Below are 18,107 nucleotides of genomic sequence, written 5' to 3' on the forward strand. Positions count from 1 at the left end.
TCTCTCTACTTGCTTTTCAACTAGAGTTTGTTTTTCTTCAGTGTTCCAGTCTTCACAGGATTAACAGTGGATTTCTATATTGTGCAAGACTCAGTGTGGTTCTTCAGACTGAGGTTTCATGGCTTTTCTTAGTTCTGAAAAATTCATAGCTATTTTCCCTTAAAATATTGCCCCTTCACCATTTTCTCCTTCTGAAATTCCCATTAGACGCAAATTGAAACTTCTAGTTTAATCATCCATTTATCCTAACCTCTCTTTTGGGTTTCACATCTCTTTATCTCCCTCTGGGTAATTTTCTCACGTACATCTTTCATATCATCAATTCTCTCTATAACTAACTGTCCCAATCTGCTCTTAAATTGGTCATTGTGTTTAATTTTATTCACAACTTTTCATTTTGAATCGTTCTATTGGGTTGTGTTTCATATCTGCTTGTTCTTTTTGAATGCCCTGGTTTTTTTTATGAGGGTTGTTATTTCTCCCTTTATCTCTTCAATGATTGTAAATATACTTAATTTACAGACAGCTTTTGATCATTATATCTCAGGTTCTTGTGGTGCTTTTCCTCCCACATGTATCTGCTGACTCTCCCATGTTGTGAACCACTTTCTTACTTAATCTGTACTTTTTAATTGTGAGCATATTTTCGGCTAGGTTATATTTCCCTGTGGAATCCCTGTGTGTACTGTAAGATTTGGTGGTAACCATTCAGAGAAGTCTTACCTTTGATTTTTCTGAGGATTCCAGGAGTTTCAGTGGTCTGAAATATTTCCAGTATCTCCATCAGTATCTCCATTTGGGATTCCTATTCTATGAAAATAGTCTAAAATTTGGATTCTACACCTGTGCATAACATAGAGTTTTAAATTGCCATTTATTGTGTGGAACTTCTTCCCATCCAGATATCTAATCAGTGAGAATTTTGCCACTTGGGCGTTTGTACTAAGTGAACGATGTTTCATAGTCCCTTTATATGGTGGGAGCAGCTCTTCCTCGGTCCTAGCTTTATGCATGAATTTCAGTTCCAACTCCTCACCTTTCACAGGCCCAAAGGCAAGTCTTTTGTTCTAGACATGTAAAAACCACAGCCCCTAGCCGTTAGGTCACATAGCCATGTCTGATATCCTCTGTTTCGTTCTGGCATCAGCTCATGCACTTACCATATCGGTTACGAGATTCTTCTTTATTTTTGGCCTGTAAGAATTTCCTTTCTCTCTCCCTCCCTTTCTTCCTTGGCAATGTATATCATAGTTTTGTTATATTTTATCCAGCATTTCTGTTACATGTAGTACACAGAAGGACGTCAATATGTTAAGTAGTTGAAACTAGAACCCTGCATTAGTCAGGTTTGGAGACCACCAGCAAGTGCAGTAGAGAATATGTGATCTTTGAAACTGGAACCAGAGTTTGGACTGTTTAACTTTACTACTTTCTACTTGAGTAAGCTCTGCTAAGTCACATAATCTCGCTAAGCTTTATTTTTATCATCAGGAAACTAGGGATAATACTATTACTAGTTTTCCTTCTAGGTTCTTCCTTATTGCTCTAAATTCCTTCCTTTATAAATTCAAGCCATTTCTCCACCCTCCATACCTACAAAGGTGGGAGCAGACTGCAAGTTTTTTGGAGGCAAGAACCATAGACTATTCAATATTTTCTCTTACAAAGCAAATAATGAAAGAGTAGTTGATTGAAGGACCGTGGGAGGAGACTGCAAGTTTCTTGGAGGCAAGAACCATAGACTATTCAATATTTTCTTTTACAAAGCAAATAATGAAATAGTAGTTGATTGAAGTACCTTGTTAATTTCCTTTTATTAATGTACTTTTCCGTACCGACCCACCGAGAAAAACTGGTTAAAAAAAGACAGACCTGGGATTGGAAGAAATGAATTTCATTTCTCAAGAAGTTTCCAAGGGTGAAGTGCGGGGTAGACTACATTTCTGTGGAGTTTCACTCCCTAGAGTTCTCCTTCTCTCCCTAGGGTGCATGTGAGTGAAAATGTATGTTGGTTTAGAGGCTCTGCTTGGATAAATGTTTCAGAGCCCCTAAATCTGTCACAGTAGCTCTCAGGCTGAGCCAAGGTGAACAGTCACACAGTAATTGCTCCAGAGCCTCAGGTATCAGGCAGCACAAGCAGGGAGGTCCCTGGATTCCTGCTCACCTTATGCCCAGGAGCAGAGACATCACCCCACATGCCTAGGAGGAGCTTTCCCCAAATGCTGTATTTACCATATGGTAAAATTCCTTGTCAAACAGCAGAGCAATGAGATGTAAAACACAATTAGAAAAAAAAACAGTAGTACATAAAAATAACCAGTTTGCTCAGTGATGCTGGTGGTTGGTAGACTCCAGGTGAAAATCAGTAATCATTACAGAAGGCAACGTGGTGGTGGTGCTCAAAAAGTTTAGTGTACACGTCCTTTGTTTCAGCTACTCACTTCTAGAAGTATATGCCACAGGCACACTCACACAGAAGTATGAGGTTGTCCATGGCAGTTCAATTTTTAATTTTTAGCAGTTTATTTCTCATAATGAAAAATGTGGAAGAGAATAAAAATTCTCATCAATTGGGAGCTGATAAGCGCCATCACACAATGGAGTGTTCTGTAGGTACGAAAATTACGCAGTAGATCTCTGTATACGCAAATGGAAAGGTGTCCGAGATACACTGCTTATAGTGACTGAGAGCGTGAACTTGGGAGCCAGTCTGCCTGAGCCCAAATGCTTGTGTGACACCAGGCAGATAGAGAGCTTCCCAGCTCTGTGCCTCAGTTTGCTCACGTATGAGGATAACAGTAATATTTAAGCCATAGGGTTATCGTAAGCACCAAAATAAGTTCATATAGGAAGTGCTTCTAACAACATCAGACTCACAGTGAAGTACTAAACTATCATTATGTTAGCTATTACGAGTAGTAACAGTAGTAACTAAAAATAACTAATGCTAACTGCTTATTTCTGGGGCTTATACTTGTGGAGTTTGAGGTGAAAAAGTAGACTTTTCCATTTTCATTTTATATCATTTGGATTAGTTACAGTGAACACAGTACTTTTATTAAAAAGAATAATTAAAATCATTATTCAAAAGTATACGGGATAAGAAGACACTTGTTTTGCAAGTTTGACATGTAACAGGGACTTAACCAAAATCACAATTACTGACGGCTGTATATTTAATACATTAGAAACTGATTAATGTAAGCAATCCCTTACATTTAATCCCTTGTATCTGTAATGCATTTTACACTTAGCAAAATGTCTTCTCATTCATGAGTTGATTTAATCCAACTAACTGGTTTATTAATAAGTTCACTTAGTCCCTGTGAAGTGAATTTTCATATTGTTATTCCAAATAAAGAAGGGACGAGAGGGACTTCCCTGGCAATCCAGTGGTTAAGACTCTGTGCTTCCATTACAGGGAGTGCGGGTTCCATCCTTGGTCGGGGAGCTAAGATCCTGAAAAGATCCTGCATGCTGTGCGGGCAAAAACTAGAAGAAAAAAAAAAGGGGGGAGAGAGTGAGAGAAAGTGAGAGAGAGTGGGTGAGAGGAAGTGAGAGAGAGTGGTTATTGGTATTTTTGGTTTTGTTGTTGTTGTTTTCTCCCTGCTCATGGCAAAGCTGGACAGGCTACGAAATTGAAGCTTAGAGTATTAAGGGCTTGCTTAAGCTCAGACAGCTTCTGAGTAATAGAATGGACGAAAAACCAGGCTTCCCAAGGCGAAGGTCTTTCTGCCAAACCATGATTACCCTGTAAACTGGGCCACTACCATGATGACAAAATAGATTTATAATTCTACCCTACACATAAACACTATCAAGTATCTGGTTGGTAAAAAGGTGGGTTTTTAGTGGGTCAGCAGGTGAGAACAGCCAAAAAGTCAGTTCTCTAAGTTTATAAAAAAAGCTTATAACTGCCCCGGGAAAAATATGACCTGTGTTAATGGCAACTGACACAATAGAATGTAGAGCTGGCTCCTATCCCAAACACCCTTGGGTAGGATAACGCTAATAAGATATGACCCTAAGGTGAGATGATGAACAAATGAGATTGGCAGAGCCAAGAGTATAATTAAAGATAGTTGCTTTGGGATGTAGTTGAGGTCACCATAACAATGAACAAATTTAAAACAATAAGCCAAAGAGCCTGAGAACTACATCATCTTTGGCAAGTCGCTTTTCTCTCTGGTTTTCTCACCTCTGAAAGTGAGGAAGTTGGACTAGATGGCCTCTAAGGCCATCTGTTAATCCATTCATTCTACAAATAGGCACTGAGTGATTTTTTTTTTTTTTTAGTTCCAGGCACTGATGATACTAGTTGAGTAAAGATGGATGAGGTCACTTCTCTCAAGGAGTGGTGGGCGTTAGACAGACAATAAACAAACAAAAATATCAGAGAGGAATAAGTGTTATCCATAGAATTAAAATAGGCTGATGGTAGAGAAAATGACTGAATAAGTACTCTAGGTGGGTACCCTGGGAAGGATTCTCTGAGGCGGTGACTTTTTAGATAAGAAGAGAATACTGAATGTGCGCTGTGAGAATGAGAGAGAAGCTCATTCTAGGCAGAGGAAGAGCTGGGTCAAAAACTCTAGGGAGGGAATGAGCCTGGTGTTGTGAGGAACCAAAGGAAGGGTTGGTAGACCAGAGCTAGAACATGTATGGTTCTGTAAATCATAAGACTTGGAGGATTTTAAGCAGTGGCGTGATCTGATTTATGCTTCTAAAAGTTTGCTATGTGCAAGCTTGGAAGCAGGGATCCCAGGTAAGAAGCTACTGCAGTAGCCTAGAAGAAATATTATGATGTCTTTGTCTAAGGTAAGAGTCAAGAAAATGCAGAGAATTGGACAGATTCAAGGTATTTATGGGAGTAGAACCCATAGTGTTTGTAGATAAATAGTTTTTGTGGGTAAAGTGAAAGAAATGAATCAAGGGTAACTGTCAGATTAGGAGCTTGAGCAAGTAGCTGGATTTTGGTGCCATTTTCCAAAATGGGAAGAAAGAGGTATGTAAGGGGTAGTTACGATGTTATGCTAAGCACTAGAGGCCTATTGAACATTTGTATGAAGATGTCAAGGAGGCAACTAGAGTCAGGAGTCCTGGGGATACAACACAGTTAAATGTCTGGGAGTCATTAGCATAAAAGTATGGACTAGATGGCATCACCTAAAGAGACCTGGTAGACAGAAGAGAAGAGGTGAGTACAGGATCCGGAAGCACTCTTCCATTAGAGGTCAGGTTGAGGAGGTGGACCTAACACAGGAGGAGAGAAAAGAGGGGCCAACGGGATAGGAGGTAGCAGCAATATTGGGAGAGAGTGGTATCCAGGGAAACTCTAAGAAGCAGAAACCAATCCAGTGTATTAAATGCTGCTAGGAGGTCAAGTTACAATAATACCAGAAAGAGCAAGTATGTGAGTCCACATAAAGGAAATCACGTTTAAGGATCCAGCTCTGTCTACAACTAGTTTCTATAACCTTGAGGGCTTGGGGAGGAACTCTCAACAATATGTTAGACGAGAGGTCTAGAGCGTTAAATTGAAAGTCCCATAGCGGGACAGTCTAGTGTGACTGTCCCCAAATGGAGAAAATCTCAGGCATCAAGAGGATAAAGAAACATGTGGTTTCAGCAGAGTCACTGAAACAAGGAGAAGGAGGTACATCAAGATAAATGTAATTATCATGATGCGTAGAATGGATCTACATGCAGTAATTACAGAAATAAGGAGTATATGTAAATTGGCACCAGTCCAGAAGTAAAGTTTCTTGATAGTTATCATGTAACTACTAGAGTTTTCACCTCTAATAGTTGGGTATGTGGCACAAACTTAAGAATGATTGTTCTGGGCTTCCCTGGTGGCGCAGTGGTTGAAAGTCCGCCTGCCAATGCAGGGGACGCGGGTTCATGCCCCCATCCGGGAAGATCCCACATGCCGCGGAGCGGCTGGGCCCATGAGCCATGGCCACTGAGCCTGCGCGTCTGGAGCTTGTGCTCCGCAACGGGAGAGGCCCCAAGAGTGAGAGGCCCGCGTACCGCAAAAAAAAAAAAAAAAAGATTCTTCTTTGGGCTAGAACTGTCTTCAGAATTCGTAAGAATTCGTGAAGCTGATTATTCTGAGGACATACGTCAGCATGAACCTAATAGCTCTACCTTAAAATGGGTACGAATTTAATAGTGGGGAGAGGAGACCATGATAAGCAATACGGTGGGGAAATAGAGTCCAAGGTGCAGAAATAGCAGGAAGAGCTTTAGGAACCCACCCACATATCTCACAGTGAATTTTTTGTTGTTTGTTTGTGCTGCCGTAATAGAAATTATCTCAATCTTCTCAAGACTTCAATACACATTTACACAAATAAATACGTCATGTGCTTAGAGAACACTCTGTAGGTCCTGACACATAGGAATCTCCCAATTAAAAAGCCAACTCATCACCCAGTTACTCTACAGTGCACTTTACAGTTGACAAGCCAAGTGTAAGCACACAGAGCTTCCAGCATTCTAACTTTTACAATATGAACAGAAAACCAGTGATGGCTTGACAGTTGAAGAAAGCCTCTACCATAAAAGATAGAGACATCAAAACAGAAGCAAGGAGGAAAGAAAACTCAAAAAAAAAGAGAGAACGCACTAAAAAGAAGAAAATTTAAAAAAACATATTTAATGACCTCAGAGAAGATAAGCTATCATTAAAACAAGGTCAGGATGCTATTAAGAAAAAGGAATAGGCAGACATTATTATTAGGATAAGAAAACATTCTTAGAAATGTAAATATGAGAGCTAAAATTACATGGATAAATATACATTTATATGCGTATTGTATATATATGGCAAATAGGAACATACCTCAAAACCTTTAAAAAATGGGACAGAAAAAAAAGAAGAAACCAGAAGGCCAATCCCAGAGGCCCAACAGCCTACCGTAAGGATCCACAAGAGAAAAATGTCAAGAGAAATAGTACAAGAACATTTTCTGGACCTGCAGAAAAGTCCTCCCGAACACCCAGCACAATAAATGAAAAATACCAACCACTGCTGTAAAATTTCAGAATACCAGGAAGATAGTAAAAGACAGGTCACATGTAAACAATCGAGGATAAGAGGGCAGTGAACACTGTACCCAGGGCTATCAAACTAGAATACAAACACTTGCTAACATTTAAGATCTAACAATTATTTGTCTCCCATTCACCTTTTCTCAAGAAGTCTTCTAAAGGATTGGCTTCCCCCTAAAGCAATAAGGTACACCCAAAAGAAGTGATAGCCAGAAAATGAGGAATCAGTACAGAAAGGAGATATGGGAAATTCCCTTGACGATACTGAAAATCCATCCTACTATGACAGCAGGTACAGGTATAGTACACAAGCAAAATCCAGAGGAAAATGAGAGCACAGGGACATGCAGGAGAAAGAGTTCTAGTGTAAAAGAAAAAACCAATTGCTTATCGGGTAGACTTGCTTGTGTAGAAAGTTTTCTCAAAGGCTGTGCTGCTTCAGTTTGGGAATGTGGATACAAAAGCCAGACGGGCCGGGCTCAAATGCTGCCTCTGCCACAATGATCTTACATCCCCACGAAGCACAGGCAGCCTCCCGGTGCTTCATGTTTCCCGTCTATAAAATGTGGATCGTGATGTACCTACCGCACAGAGCTTCTTAAAAAATTAAATACATTACTTAATGTGTTAAAATAGTGTTTTGAATATTACAGGCTCTCGGAGGGACTGCAAAAACATTAACAACGTGTACAGAGAAAAGTAAGTACATTTCTAAAACATAAGTAATTTATCAGCTCTAGGAAAAAAAAAACAATTGAATAAGAAAGGAAACGTAATGATAATAGACTCGGCTCAACAGTGAATATTCCATTGTCAGATAACACAAATAGTAAAAACTGTAGTGTAAAAAATTAGAAGGATGGAGGAAGGGTAAAGGGATATGACCTACCTCAGAGGTAGGCATTCTATGTAGAATGAGGAATATTAACATGAATGAAGAAATATGTTTAAAATAGTCCTGAAAGAACAGGACATGGGTAATGATGGCCCTTTGGGTAATAAGTGACTGAGTGAGTGAGACAGATGCAGGGGGACCAGGGGCTGCTCTGCTTCTGGGTTTCCAGAGCACCAGCTTCCACGAGGGATCTGAGGGTGAGGGGGTCCACCATGGGGTTGGCACTGCTGGGAACAATGCTAGGAAGGGAAGAGTTGCCCTCCTTAGCATTCCATCATACAAACCCCGAACATGGGTCTCGCCTATTCTGGGAAGGTTCTTTTCTGGTCTGGAATAGGGCCTGAAGGGCAACCCAATCCTAAAAATTCATAGGGGAGAGCTTCCCTTTTTGACCTCCACCGCCTAGGACATAGGCACCGCCTAGGACATAGGATAAGCTTGGCTCGACACTACCACCATTCATTTTAAAAAAAAAATTACATTTTGGTTTGAAATCATAGTTTCTAAAACAGCAAGTCATGACAAAATTGATATTTGAAGGCACCTGACCAACACATAAATAAAGCAATCAATATCCCTGTTGTGCTCTGAAATTAAACAGATGAAAAGGATTGTGTCCATGACAAGTAGAAGAATGAGAGAGACGGCGTAGAGGGTGAAGCTTAAGTGAGACCTGATATTGCCTGGGCTCCAGCTGATGTTTCAAAGCCAAGCCAAGCGGTGAGTACCCTGACGACCGCCCCCAGGTATCAGTGCTGGCTGGCACGCTTCCACCCCAGTGACCCATCCCTGGGCTTTGCCTTCATCCCTGGTACTCAGGTATCCTTGTGGTACTCAGCTCCCACACTGTCTTGTCTTTTTTTTTTTTTTTTTTTTTTTTTGCGGTACGCGGGCCTCTCCCGTTGCGGAGCACAGGTTCCGGACGCGCAGGCTCAGCGGCCACGGCTCACGGGCCCAGCCGCTCCGCGGCATGTGGGATCTTCCCGGACCGGGGCACGAACACGTGTCCCCTGCATTGGCAGGTGGACTCTCAACCACTGCGCCACCAGGGAAGCCCCCACACACTCTGTAAGGGCTGAATAAAACCACAAGCCTAGCCAGCATGGAGGAAGTCACTTAATAAGCACTTTCCTATCTGGGGGGACAGATGTGTTTGGATTTCAGTGAAGGAAGTGAAATTTCAACAGCTGAGTTCAAGAAAGCTGCTGCAGAAACCCAGAGGGAGATGTAGGGTCTTGTGTTTTGTACCGTATCTTGGCAACCCTCCTGGCTGCTGCTGACCCATGGCAGAGGCCCGGCTCCTTTTGCAATGGGCCTCGAGGTGATCTTATTTCCAACCGTGTCAAAAGTGTGCTATAGTCACGGGACTCCTTGCTTGGGTCACAGAAACACCAAGACACCACCTGAGAATGAAATCCCACAGAAAATAGAAACCAGTAGACATTTCACGGCACCCATGGGAAGTGAGGATTCCTCACCTCCTCATTCCTCACACTGAAGAAACAAAATAAGTGCAGATGAATTTTTTTTAGAGCATCTGAAATCCTGAGTAAATGGCCTTGGATTTACAATGCCCATGGATTTTTGGTGTTTTAAGCATTTTCCTATAAAAGGGATTCACCCCAGCCATTTTTTCTAGACAGTACTTCACTTTCTCACTTTTTTCCCTCTAGGTTACAGCTATGATAAAAAGAAGGGAGACTGAGGAAGCGAACAAATATTTATCATGGCCTAGAAGCTTTGCCTGTATACCATGCTCCTTCTCACAAATGCAAACACAGACCTTTGCTTCCTCTTACGCACTGCCACTAACAAAGAGATTACATTCCATTTATTCATGGAATTCATCGAGGACGATACCATCAATTCAAACTGTGAGTGAATGCGCTCATCTCTTGGTTATCAAGATGCCAAGTATTTAAAACTCTTCATTATTCGTTGTTTCTTACCTTGCCCAATGAAAGTTGGCAAGCACTGTTATCCTCACTTAATAACCCACGTTACCCAGGGAATAGCCTGGATTAGAAGCTATGATACTCAAAGCTCCTGGATAAGCGCTCTGAGTCTCCTGTCTAGACTCGATGAATAATTCACAGGTCTAGTTGGTGGGTGTCCAGTTAGGAGCCTGGCAGAGTTGATTGCTTCAGAGCCAAGACATCCAGGGCCTTACTCTTGCCTCATTTTCCTCCTTTCTCTCCGATTGCTTCTTCTTAAGGGAAATCCTCTCATTTCCCTATTCTTTTAAGAGTTGGTACAGCGCAAGATTCTGGTGCCAGCCCTCTCCTTGGTTATTCTCTTCACTCATTCAGCCAAAGAGCATTTGAACTCCTAGCACATGGGCATGGCAATTGCCTGTCGGCTTTCAGGTCTATTTCTGGCTCTTGCCCTGTTCTGCTGTGTACTATAGGCTCCCTTGCCCTCTAGCTTCTGGTCATTACTTCCAACTCATGGGAGGTACGGTGTAAAATTGGAGGCAGGGAAAAAGAAAGAAGACCAGATATTTCTTTCTCTCCCTCTTGCCCATCCTTCCTGTGAGCTTCAGCTCCTGGATCTCACTGGTCAACCCTCTGCACAGCCCCTACATGGTTCTAGCTCCTGTCAGATGATGGGTTCCCTTCCTCCACTGCCCCTCCAGCCCTAGTGGTGGTAGCAGCTTCCAGCTATCACCGACCTGTGAGTTGCTTCCTTTCTCCCTGTTTGGCTTGCCAGCTTTTCCATCACCCTTTTAACCTATTATCTGTATTAAATTATTAAACCCCATCTGCGTGCAAGATTTAGAGGACTGTTTTCCTGGCTCTATCCTGACTGACACAGACACCATTCTTAGTTACAAGCTACAGAAACCACCCTTGACATGGTGGCAGGAAAGGATTTTACCACGAAAGCTATTGGAGAGATCAAAGAATCTCCGAGAGGACCCCAGAACCCGGCTCCGAGACCACAAGGGAAAGAACAGTGCTCGAAAATCTCCAGGCGACACTGTGTGGGGGAAGCCATGCTCGATGTCTTGGGTCGTGCCATGTGTACCAGCAACACTGGATGCTGCAAGGTGCCGTTCAAACTGTCAACAGAATCAAATCTGGGCATCTCCTACTACTTCATGACATGAGCTTCCAATTTAGAGAGTGTGGAGATGGGTACATCTAATGCTCAATGCCCAGGTCATGTGCCCAACCCTGGCCACAAGTGTATCTGACATTTTCCATTCCTGTCATGGGAGATGGGCTCTTTATAGGCAGAATTCCCTAAACGTACAATAGAGATTTGGATGCCTGAGTAGACCTTGAGACAAGGATTCAAGTGTAAGTGGTTTCTTTGGGAGTTGTGAAAATCCCAGGAATCACTGGTAAGGAAGTGGGGAAAGGAAGGGAGGGTAACTTATCGATCGAGTTATTGCTATGAGGTAACTAGATCTAAATCCTCTACGGGGAACTTGGAGCCAGTGTAGAAGACATGTCTCAGAGTCATTCCAGGGCCTAGGAGCTGAGTTATTTATACACCAGCTCTACCCCAAGCTGCTGAGAGCAGCTGGGGTGGGCCCTAATTCTCCTGCACTCCCGGCTTCCCTCCCCTACTAGTGGGCTGAGTGGCCCTCATCGGCCAGAGCAAACCTTCAGGCAAATAAAAGCAGTGGGGAGAGCAGCTGAAAGTTGGGCAGGTGTAAGCTGAAAAGGTGAGGGAGAGATGATGTGACAGGGAACCTACCACATCAGCCACGGCGGAGAAGAAGAGCAAAGGTCCACTAGGAACTGCTCAGCGTTGAAGATATGACAGTGGATAAGAGAGAAGCATTCCTGGCCTCACTAAGCTCATGGTCTCAAGACCCAGACATGACAACAGGCAAGTACAATATACAGTGGGACAAGAGCGGTAATAGAGGCAGCCCTACGCAGCTAGAGGTAGACCTCAAGCCTCTAAGACCCAGGAGCACAGAGACAGCAACCTACTCATTTTCCCATCCCCACTGCCTAGGATGGTACCTATTCACTACATGTTTTCTGGCTCAAGACTGACCTGCGAGGCACAGTTCTGGTGTGTTAGATTCATGGTTTCTATGTAGGTGTGTCTCTATTTTACAGGGAAGAAAGTTAAGGCCCTCGTGATTATTCCTCACCACCTGACTACCCCGAGTGATTCTTCGCACTTCAGCTTTGGTGTAATTTCTCCAGAAGTTTTGCCTGCATCTCCAAGCCTGGGCTAACCTACCGGAGAACGTATGCTCTGGAGTGTCACTGGCAACTCATTCTCAAGTATCCTCCCGAGCTAAGCTCTTAGAGAGCAGGAACCATATGTCCGTTTTGTTTAGCAACGTACACTCAGCATCCAGGCCACAGCTGGCGCTTTCTAGATGTGCAAGCCTCCTTTCTACTGATGATTTTTGGAATGATGTGAATAAATGAATAAGGCTCAGAGAGGTTGAGTAACCTGACCAGTCACACAGCTAAGACATGGCAGAACTGAGGCTTGAACTGCAGTCTGTCTGAGCCCCAAATATCTCCTATGCCTTGCTGAGCATTAAGCAACTTATCTGTCTATGGCAACTAGAAAATTTAACTTGGCTTAAAGGTTGCTGCTCTAAGGTCAGAAGTCATGGGGCAGGAAGTGGCTAAGAACTTCCCATATTCATGAGGCTGAGGAAATATCAAGCAGAACTCTGGACCTAAAGCTGGAAGAAGGTTTTTACAGGATATGGCAGGATGGGACAACCTTTAAAATTCCCTGAAATTAGAACATTCTGTAACACCATACACAAAAATAACCTCAAAATGGATTACAGACCTAAATGTAAGACCTGATACTCTAAAACTCTTAGAGGAAAACAGAGGCAGCAATATCATTTTGGATCTGTCTCCTAGAGTAATGGAAATAAAAACAAAAATAAACAAATGGAACCTAATTAAACTCCAAGGCTTTTTGCACAGTAAAGGAAACCATAAACAAAACGAGAAGACAGCCTACAGCGTGGGAGAAAATATTCACAAAGCAACTGACAAGGAATTAATCTCCAAAATTTACAAGCAGCTCATGCAGCTCAATATCAAAAAAACAACCCAATCAAAGAATGGGCTGAAGACCTAAATAGACGTTTCTCCAGAGAAGAAATACAGATGGCTAGATTCTCAACATCACTAATCATTAGAGGAATGCAAATCAAAGTTACAAGGAAGTATCACCTCACACCGGTCAGAATGGCCATCATCAAAATATCTAGAAACAATAAATGCTGGAGAGGGTGTGGAGAAAAGGGAACCCTCCTGCACTGTTGGTGGGAATGTGAATTGATACAGCCACTATGGAGAACAGTATGGAGGTTCCTTAAAAAACTAAAAATAGAGCTACCATACGACCCAGCAATCCCACTGCTGGGCATATACCCTGAGAAAACCATAATTCAAAAAGAGTCATGTACCAAAATGTTCATTGCAGCTCTATTTACAATAGCCAGGAGATGGAAACAACCTAAATGTCCATTGACAGATGAATGGATAAAGAAGATGTGGTACATATATCTGATGGAATATTACTCAGCCATAAAAAGGAACGAAATTGGGTCATTCGTAGAGACGTGGATGGACCTAGAGACTGTCATACAGAGTGAAGTAAGTCAGAAAGAGAAAAACACATGTTGTTGTATGTTAACGCATATATGTGGAATCTACAAAAATGGTACAGATGAACCAGTTTGCAAGGTAGAAACGGAGACACAGATGTGGAGAACAAACGTATGGACACCAAGGGGAGAAAGCAGGGGCGGTGGGTGGTGGTGGTGGGATGAACTGGGAGATTAATAAGAACCTGCTGTATAAAATAAATAAAATTCAAAAAAGAAAAGATACACGCACCCCAAATGTTCACTGAAGCACTATTTACAATAGCCAAGCCCCGGAAGCAGCCTCAGTGTCCATCAACAGAGGAATGGAAGATGTGGCACATACACACAATGGAATACTACTCAGCCATAGAAAAGAATGAAATAATGCCATTTGCAGCAACATGGATGGCCCTGGAGATTATCATACTACGTGAAGGAAGTCAGACAGAGAAAGTCAAATATATATCGCTTCTATGTGGAATCTAAAAAAATGGTACAAATGAACTTATTTATGAAACAGATTCACAGACTTAGAAAACAAATTTACGGTTACCAAAGAGGAAAAGTGGGGGGCAGGGATAAATTGGAGTTTGGGATTAAAATATACACACTACTATATGTAAAATACATAACAAACAAGGACCTACTGCATAGCACAGGGAACTATACTCAATATCTTATAATAACCTATCATGGAAAAGAATCTAAAAAAGAATATATCTATCTATATATCTGAATCACTTTTCTGTGTACCTGAAACTAACACATCATTATAAATCAACTATATTTAAAGAAAGATCATACCTGCTTTTCTGAAAACTGGTGAGCTCACCTGAATGGAGAATATTGGAGGAAGAACATTCTCTGCAGGATAGTGAATGAACACAGGCATTACCTGAAGTGTCCTGGAGAAGGATGCGGGAAGTCTGGACAGTGGCAGTGGGTATGCAGGAGACAGAGGGGCAGAGCATATGCACACTGCTGTACAGCACAGGGACCTGCTGTACAGCACAGGGGACTCTGCTCAATCTTCTGTAATAACCTAAAAGGGGAAAGAATTAGAAAAAGAATGGATACATGTATAACAATCACTGTGCTGTACACCTGAAACTATGAAACTAACACAACATTGTTAATCAACTGTACTCCAATATAAAAATTTTTAGAAAAGACTTAACTTTCTAAGGTTTTTAATCTCTAGGTAAAAATGTTCCGTCTAGCACCAGCAATGATTGACGTCATTAGCTTACTAAACCAATTTTAAAATACTGGAAATAAAGTGATTGTAAGCAGCTGATACATCATTTTTTGCTCCTTTAAGACACTGCAGAAAAAGTCATGACCCACTTCCAGCTTTCAGACGTTCACGGAGCCCCATTCAAAATGCAGGGGAAGAGGAGAGATGGTTTCGAAATCTCCAGTCAAAGCAATTCTTCTTCTGCCTTATTTATCAAGTTCTCATTCTCTCCTTTTGGCAAAATCAAAGAAAGTCATCCATCCTCCACGCATGCACTTTCCACACTTCCTTGATTCTAAAATAGCCAAGAAGCAGCATAGAGTTATTAACAGCTTTTTGGTATGGGGAGGCCAGAGAAGGAAAAGACACGGAAAATGCGACACGAAATGTTCACAGGGATTACAATGCACATAGCCCGACTTTAGAGTGTTAAAATGTGGCCCCAAGAAAGCCTTAGAAGTGAAAACACATGCTAATTAAATGTAAAGTCTTCAAGTAGTATTAATGAAGAGCCTATATATTTTGTCCAAGTGAGACTGCTAGATGTAACCAAAAAAAGTGGGAACAACAAAAAGAGCTTTCACAGAAATTAGTTTTGAAGAAGTAAATATGCATTTTAAAATTTCCTTGCAGCATGTTAAGTATTCAGATTTGTTTCTGAAAACTGGTAAATTGATTAGATCAATCAATATTTACATGTATAATAATACAGGTGCTTTGACAATCAGTGTAAACTTTTCTTGGTAAAACTGAAGTAGGACCTAATTTCTATGTTAGCTCTTTTTCTTCTGGAGAAACATATGTCTGTGCCCCATCGGCTTTTAAATGGAAACCCATAAATGCAGCAAATCAGCTTAACAGTTCATCAGTCACCCTTTGACTCGATCGCTGATTCAGAAATTCAGAAGCAAACACTGGGTTGTAGTCATCTGGTTCTCACCACCTCAATATGTTCCAGCAAAGTCCACTCACAGTGCCCACCCATAGGGTTAGAAGGGCAGCCAAAGGCAAAACATCTTTCTCAAAGGATCAGTATTTCATGAACCCCTCAAAGATCAATATATAATCTAAGATACCACAGGGAGAATTAAAAGCAGGACAAAGACATTGAATGTATATACCAAATTAAGAGAAAGTGTGGAAGAAAACACTAAGATCAAGAATACATGCCCAAAAGGTACAGCACGTAGACTAGGAATAGAAAATACACTGATTTTCTGTTGCCCGGTCTTCTGGCCATAGCTGATCCCTAATCAACCTCAGAGCCAGATGCATCCTCAGAATCCATCTTAACATACTTTTTCAAAAAGCCACTCCAGACAACTGGAAATAGAACCGAGACAGAATTCTTTGCCCCCACTGCTGAAGATTGAATATCTTAAGCCATGGATATCTCCCATTATCTCGTACCCTGGCTACGCTTACCTACATCCTTGAATGTGCCAGGCAAGTTCAAGCATCTGTGCCTTTGTTTATTCTGTTTCCTCTCTCTGTAGAAATCTTAGGTATCCTTTGTGGCTCTATACAAAAATTTCCACTTTTATGAGGCATGCCCCATTCATATCCTCTAACCATAATAAATTGTTCGTAGTTCTTCATTTACTTCATGAGTTCCAGCTAGAGGAGCCTAAAGGATGTAAAAGAAAAGTTTTACCAGATAATGACAGTAATCATTATTATTATATATAACATTATTTACATATAAAATATATTTCAGCCCAAATACAAAGCTAGAGACGGAAATAATGATGAGAGTTATGAACTACATCTCCCCCCCTTTTTTTAAATTAAGCTGTAGCTTCTACTGTAAAGTCAATATATGAAAGTTTAGATAAAGCCTGAATTCCTATTGTAAAATGTAACAAGGATAGAAATTCAAACATAGTATCACTTTGTTTTGAGCTATAAAAACCCTATCAAGGCAAAACATCTTACTTCACAAAAGTTACTTTAAAAGTTAGCAAATTCTCATTCAGTCATTCCCACCATGGGCTGACGCCCAGAATCATAAGAGGGACTTTTGTAGAGTATAGATTCCTTGGCCTCATACTTGGCCTGTGAGCCAACATCTTCCGGGAGTGGAACAAAGAACCAGTATTTTATAAAAGCTCCCCCAGGTGAGCTGAAGAACAACCATGTTTATTGTCTTGGCTAATGGTTCGCATAACTGTCTGAGCTGGACATATCAGTAAATGTTCTTTACAAGGATACATCAATGAACGTAAGAATCTGGGCTCACAATATTTGAATTCCATTTATGCTGTCAGTTTCAGGGAAGATACAGGCACTGACCTTGCTCCTTTTGTTACTTTGGCGCTGTAGTGGTGGGAGAGAACAGACTGGAAAAAGTTTCAAGTCTTTAAAAATTTCTGAAGAATAAAATGTTGACTGAGCTAAAACGAAATGTCTTATGGTTGTCTTGAGTCTAAACAAGAAAATATTAGGAGGCAAAACTTTGTTAAAATTCAATTTGACTGATTTACCCAACCATGGATACAAGCTGTTTTTCACACTTTAAAAGGCAATGTGAAAGTCCGGTTTTTTTCTTTTTAGTTTGTTTCACATGTCAATCACCAAAAGAGCTTAGTTTTTAAGACTTTGGTTACATGATGACCACATCTTCAATGAGGAAAGAACTTGGTTGTGTTCAAAGAAATAAAAATTAACAGTAATAGAGTTTTTAAAAATTAGAATCCCTGCAGATCTAATTTACAGCTGATTTGGGGAGAATAATTCATACCATAAAGTAAAAGGAGATTTGAACTTAGTAGACTCCATTAATTGGATGTTTTCTGACAATTCTCTAAGTGCCACTCTATGTAAATATGTTTTCTATGCATGCATGCCCCAGTGGGAACCAAGGACACTAGGGATACAAATGAGTAAGTTGACTCAAACCTTAACAAAAAATGAGAAAGGCATCTGACTCTCAACATATTAAACTTAACATAGCCTTGGGACTTCCTTGGTGGTGCAGTGGTTAAGAATCTGCCTGCCAGACACGGGTTAGAGACCTGGTCCAGGAAGACCCCACGTGCTGCGGAGCAGCTAAGCCCGTGTGCCACAAGTACTGAAGCCCGCGCACCTAGAGCCCGGGCTCCGCAACAAGAGAAGCCACCGCAATGAGAAGCCCGCGCACTGCAACGAAGAGTGGCCCCCGCTCGCCTCAACTAGAGAAAGCCCGTGCGCAGCAACGAAGACCCAACGCAGCCAAAAATAAATAAAATAAAATTTTAAAAATAAACAGACTTAACATAGTCTTGAATAGCGTGGCTGGTAGGTAATAACACCAATGTGCATTTAAGAAGAGTATTTGAAATTCCATT

The 18,107-nt window shown here is 41.4% G+C and overlaps 2 long non-coding RNA genes across 3 annotated transcripts in view; one reads left to right on the forward strand and one right to left on the reverse strand.

Moving 5' to 3' along the window:
• The window catches only part of LOC132426641 (uncharacterized), a 46,511-nt gene extending 36,754 nt beyond the window's left edge, over window positions 1-9,757 (forward strand). The window contains exons 2-4 of one of the 2 annotated variants that reach the window (XR_009519744.1): window positions 7,710-7,755; window positions 8,553-8,671; window positions 9,625-9,757. This is a non-coding gene — a long non-coding RNA (uncharacterized lncRNA). Of the gene's footprint in view, window positions 1-7,709; window positions 7,756-8,552; window positions 8,960-9,624 lie in introns of those variants that run through there. The other variant, XR_009519743.1, reaches the window with a different exon arrangement.
• A 5,143-nt stretch (window positions 9,758-14,900) lies between these two features.
• LOC132426640 (uncharacterized) lies at window positions 14,901-17,427 on the reverse strand. Its single transcript, XR_009519742.1, has 3 exons — window positions 17,074-17,427; window positions 16,207-16,408; window positions 14,901-15,076 (listed from the first exon to the last, which is right to left on the reverse strand). It is a non-coding gene; the product is annotated as an uncharacterized lncRNA (long non-coding RNA).
• Window positions 17,428-18,107: the final 680 nt, after the last annotated feature.

The sequence above is a fragment of the Delphinus delphis genome, chromosome 6, assembly GCF_949987515.2.
Source record: "Delphinus delphis chromosome 6, mDelDel1.2, whole genome shotgun sequence".
Lineage (NCBI taxonomy): Eukaryota > Metazoa > Chordata > Mammalia > Artiodactyla > Delphinidae > Delphinus > Delphinus delphis.